Raw genomic sequence first — 6199 nt, 5'->3', positions numbered from 1 at the left:
GGGCTGGGCGATATGGCAAAAAAAAAGATCACAATTTTTTATCCTCCAATCTCGATTATTATAACAATTATTTTATTAACCTAAACAGTGTGTAATTATAGAATGACAAAAAAATAATTTAACAAATAAATAGCTACAGAAAAAAAAAATAGCTGTTATTTCACTTTCACTAATACAACAAATAGCTGTGGTTTAGTACAACATTAAATTCTTTTTGCAAGGTATTCCAAAGTATTTACCAAGAAAAAAACAACAACATTCTTTATGTGTAAATCATAGAATCTCACATTAACAAAGTTATAGTTGGGGCAGCTGTGGCGGCGTGGTTAAATAGAAGATTAAATGAGATAACATATATATAGGACTTTGTCCTATTCACTTAAAGAAAATAAAAAACACTTTAAAATGATTTTCTTCTTATAAGTGTAAAAAATAAAATCAAAGACAAAGAAAATAAACAATAGAAAAGTTTTTTTTCACCAGGGTGACCTCTACAAATACATCGATGCTATGTTTGTCTTCTTTGCTATTAAACTGTAAAGGTCGGTGAAAAGGGGTTATTGTGATATTTAGGCTGATAAAAGCCAATAATTAGTTTGGCTTGTTTATCAGCCACTCGTGCTGTGAGTCAGAGCCAGATGAACACAGCTCTTGGGCTCAGTTGACCTCCGTGTTTCTCGTCGGCTTCTGTTTGTTTGGATTGAATTTGCCTGCCTTGATCAGTATGCAGCACACATGCATATAGAAAACAGAATAATGAAGGTCTTTAAGCCTCAGAGCAAAGCCAAAATTCATCTGTTTCCATCGAAGCAGCAGAATACATTTTGGCAGCTGAGTGAAGTTTGTCATAAATGCTGGTGTTTAAAGTGTCCCTCTCATGTAGCATGTGTGATGGTGTGAACACTCAACTGAACTGTATGTGGCGCTAAAATCAACTAACTAATACCTGAACTATGAAACCGTTCAGGTGTTTGCTTCACAGCCTGTCAGATACGAGATGTTCATGTTGGTTTTCTTATTCTGAAAATACTGTCAGGGCTTTAGTGAGACCACCCTCCTTCATGTGAGGTGGAACTATGGAGGCCCATTGAATGAGGGTTCTGGGGTTTTATAAAAAGAAGCTGTGTTTCCATTGCAAATGTGCGCAAAACTTTGTCGATATTTTGTTAATGTCGTAAAACACAGTTTCGCAACTGCAGTGTTTCCATCAAGTAATAAATGTTATTAAAGTCACGTGAATACGTTTGTTCTCATGATAAGTCATTACAAACATGGCAGCGATGGATGTAAACACATAGCATGTTGCTACCACGACACTAGCGCTCATCATCAGAGGAGACGTCGGCGTCTTTTATCGAGGCTTTCCAGAGACAAGTCCCTACTTGGGAGCGGCTACGTATGCTGTGTTTTTGGGAAATTGTAGTCGCTGAGTTTACTATTTTATACTACTTCTGTGATATTACTACTACTTCTACTTCCTGTTATCTTCTTCATCATCGTCTTTTTCACCAGTAGAAACAGCAGGTTGTTGTGACTCCTGTGATGTGAAAAAAGTGTTTCCATTGTAGTTTTGCAAAAAACACCAATTTAGATACGGCTGAAAAACCACCTCATCCTAGTGCAAAAACATTTTGTCGAAAAATGTAATTTTTTTCTAAATTGACGTGTTTCCATTGAGCAAATTTATTTTCAAAATTCTAATTAGCGCATTTTCATGGTCAATGGAAACACAGCTAGAGAGACGAAAGAAAATATATCTAAACAGGACCACATCACTTTTCTGACTTAACTAAACGTGTCTTCAGTGTTCACAGAAAACTCTCAGGATACAATCCGGAAACAAAACTCATATTTCTAATTGAGGTAATAAAGTCTAGTGAGCCTAATTATTCCACGTTCCCATTAAAGAAAACAAAACCTAAGTTAAAAATATTCAGCCTGCTTGTTTTACCTCTTCAGACAGATTTTATTATAACCCCAATTCCAATGAATTTGGGAGGTTGTGCAAAACAAATAAAACAGAATATGATGATTTGCCAAAAAAGAAAAAAAGAAAGCTTTGTAGCTGTAATTCTTTCTATTCTTGCTTGATGAACAACAGTCCGGGGTCTCTGTTGTATTTTGTGCTTCATAAAGCTCCACACATTTTCAGTGGGAGACAGGTGTGGACTGCAGACAGGTCAGTCTAGTTCCTGCACTCTGTTACTCTGAAGCCACACTGCAGGAACACGTGCAGAATCTGTCTTCATTGTCTTGCTGAAATCAGCAGGACGTCTCTGAAAACGATGTGGCTTAGATGGCAGCATGTGTTGCTCCAAAACCTGGATGTAGCTTTCAGCATTAATAGATGTGACAGTTACCCATGCCATGTGCACTAATACAAACCCATATCATCAGAGAGGCTGGCTTTTGGCGTTTTTCCTCTTTGGCCCAGAGAACACAACACCTATAATTCCGAAAACAATTTGAAATGTGGACTTGTCAGACCACAGGACACTTTTCCATGTTGAGAAACATTGTTCTTATGCTGCGTTCCAGTTGTATCGGAACTCGAAATTCTGAAGCCGGACTGACGTCAGTTCCGAGCTGATAGCGTTCCAGTTTCAAACATCGGAAAAAATGTTTCTGTTATTTTGCTCTGCAACAATAAAACGTGCAATAATAGTGCTCTACGAGGTATTTTGAGTGTACAAACAGTGTTAAAACATATATTTTAACTATCTCAGTAATCCAGGTAAAAAATCAAAAAGAAAAAAATTGTATAGGTCTTCTGGACGGGTTCTTCTCTAATGAACCGTTTCGTCTCTCCTCCAAGAGACTTCTTCAGTCTGAGAGTTATTAAGCAGAGGTGGAGGCCTCTGTTTTCAGTTGTCCCCCTCCTACAGCGCTGCTATTGCCAGTATCACTCCACCCCCTGTTAACAATAGGTGTTAATTAGGTGTCAACGATAGCCATGTGATGTGAGTATCAGTCACATGGAGGCAGGGCTTAAAAGCCTGAATTTAGCCTGAAACTCTCAGACTGAAGAAGTCTCTTGGAGGAGAGACGAAACGTTTCATTAGAGACGAACCCGTCCAGAAGACCTATACAAATTTTTTATTTTGTTTTTTATGTCTGACATAATGTAAAATAACACAGAAGCCGCGTTTGTTTACATGCAAGACTAGCAACATTAGCGGTTAGCTCTGACAAGCATGCTAGTATGCTACATACAATAAACAAATATTAAAAGGGAAAATAAACAAACAAATTACACTTGTTTTTATTCTGCCTCCTCTCTTCTTACTTTCTGTCTGTTAAATAATGGGGATGGTGCTTGTGTACGTTTGATTACAGCTCAACATTAGCTGTTAGCTTAGAGAAACATGCTAATGATAGCGCGACCGCTGACAGTTTCATGCGCGCAGCAGCCATGTTGAAATGATGACATAACGCATGCTCGGGCTGCTCGAGTATGGTTTGGATGCGCCGAGCTCTCGACTCGAAACTACAACTTCAGGGGGCGTTCCAGTTGAAAAATCGAACTCAGAGGCTCGAAGCTACGACCTCCGAGGACAACCGGAATGCAGCATACAGTAAAACCGCTGGACTATTTGTTCACACAGTTGTTTACAAAGTGGTGAACCTCGCCCCATCTTTGTTTGTGAACAACTGACCCTTTCAGGGATGCTCCGTTTACACTCACCAGTTTCCAATGAACCTGTTCACCAGCTGTTTTATGCTTTGTTGACTCTGTCCCAGCTTTTTTTGGATGTTGCAGATATCAAACTCTAAATGAGTGAATATTTAATATAAAAAAAGATTATCCATTTTGACAATAATTATCTTATCTTTGTAGTTTATTCAATTGAATATAGTTTGAAAAGGATTTGCAAATCATCATGTTCTGTTTTTATTTGTTTTGCACAACGTCCCAACTTAAATTGGAATTGTTTGTAGAAGCAACCAAATGATTAGATGAAAGGCAAAAGTCAGAAAAGAGCAAAGTCACATTCTACTGTTGTGTTTCTGAAAGGAGTGAAAGGAAATCTCAGTCGATTCTGCCGTCAACACCAGACCGTGACTCGGTCCTGCAAGCTGTGGGTCCACAGGGAGGTGGCTCTCTGTAGTTTTTCAGTCTTGTCCCAGCTGAGACCCAGTCGTCAGGGCTTAGCTACTGACAGACTGCCCCCTGGTCTGGTTCCAGGACGGTCCCTATTACTGGGGTATTTACCTGTTTTATGTTTGTCTCCTTCATCCATTTTAGTGTGACCCCTCTGTTAAGACCAGTATGCCATTAGAGACCCTGCATGGCATGTCCTCCCGACCATATAACATCCAGGATCAGGGTGGATACCTGAATCCCTCCACTACTGGTGATTCTGCAGACAAATATGTCCATGTCCCAGCTTCCACATGCAGTCTTCAGTTATGAATCACAATCAAAGTACTGAAACTGAGATGAGTTTCCTGTTTAGGGGGGCCAGACTTAGTCCCAGAGATAATAAGAGGAGGGAATAAGGAGGAGTCACCTGTGGAGGAGCACAGATAAGAGCTGCTGCTCCTCCTCGCTGACAGCTGAGGTGGTTTTCATATCTGATCAGGATCCTCCTGGGCGCCTCCTTCTGGAGGTTTTCAGAACTTGTCTTATTGGGAGGAGACCCTGAGGCAAACCAAGAGTACACAGTTTGTCCCCTCACCTCAGGATCCTCCAGGAGGAGCTGGAGAGTGTTGTTGGCAGAACAGATGTCCCCCACATCCTGGATTTATGGTCTCTGTGACCCGATCATGAATAAGTGGACGAAAACAAATGGATGGATCCTTTTTTAAAAAAGGAATGTTCTCTGAAGACTAAAAGGACATTTAACAAAATACCCAAACCTTGAGTTTAACATTCATTTTTTTCTTTCCACCATGGCAGAATGATTTTAGTCAGAGTAGGTAATTTTCAATAACAAATGACTCAAAACACTATTTTCCATTCAGGTCTTCAAAAATCATTCAAAAGGTGACATTTATCAAACCAAATGTCAAATCAAATTTATTTATAAAACACATTTCTAAAACAACATGTTGTCAACAAAGGGCTGAATGACGAAACGTCAAAAAATTCAATATAAACAGCAAACAACTTAATTTACAAGCATCAGTAAGACAATAAATAATAAACACAGAACAATAAATTGCAAAAATAACTCACACTTAACAAATGTGTAAATGTCAGTAGAAGGCAGAAGGAAGAAAAGTAACAACAGTGTTTTAAACTCGTTAAAAAGTGGCACCAGATTAAATTTATCAGTCTTCAATACTTAGATTATTCAACTGCTGAGGGCTAAATTCATGCATTACTGGAAATTTCAAATAAAAACATTAATAAAAGAGACTGAATTTTCCCTTTAGGATTTTAATAAAACAAGTGAACAATAAAAACAACAAACTATAAAATTCAACCCAACAAAAGTAAAATTACCACATAAAATTTGGAAATAATATTTTGATTTCAGCTTCAAGTACTTATCTTAAAATTTCTCAACCAAAGTGAAACAGTTACAGTGAGGTGCGAAAGTTTGGGCAGCCTTGTTAATTTTCCTGATTTATCTTTATAAAGCATTGATTGTTTGGATAAAAAACTCTAAATTAAATATATCATATAGGGGACAAACACGGTGATATTTGAGAAGTGAAATGAAGTTTATATGATTTACAGAAAGTGTGCAATAATTGGTTAAACTAAATTAGGCAGGTGCAGAAATTTGGGCACCAAAAATAAAACCTTACCTCAATATTTAGTAGCTCCTCCTTTCACAGAAATAACAGYCTCTAAACACTTCCTACAGCTTCTAATGAGAGTCTGGATTGTGTCTGAAGGTATTTTAGACCATTCTTCTTTACAAAACATCTCTAGTTCATTCAGGTTTGATGGTTTCTGAGAATGGACAGCTGAGCATGAATCTTTAAGTGACACCACAGATTTTCAATAATATTCAGGTCTGGGGACTGAGATGACCATTCCAGAACGTTCTACTTGTTCCTCTGCATGAAGGCCTCAGTAGATTCTGAGCAGTGTTTAGGGTGGTTGTCTTGTTGGAAGATGCAGCCCCGGCTTCAGCAGCTTCAGTTTTGTCACTGACTGATTCCTGGACATTGGTCTCCAGAATCTGCTGATACTGGTTGGAATCCATGCGTCCCTCAACTTTAACAAGATTCCCAGTCCCTGTAC

Source organism: Austrofundulus limnaeus, unplaced genomic scaffold, assembly GCF_001266775.1.
Source record: "Austrofundulus limnaeus strain Quisiro unplaced genomic scaffold, Austrofundulus_limnaeus-1.0 Scaffold570, whole genome shotgun sequence".
NCBI classification, from domain to species: domain Eukaryota; kingdom Metazoa; phylum Chordata; class Actinopteri; order Cyprinodontiformes; family Rivulidae; genus Austrofundulus; species Austrofundulus limnaeus.
This window is presented reverse-complemented; position numbering follows the sequence as displayed.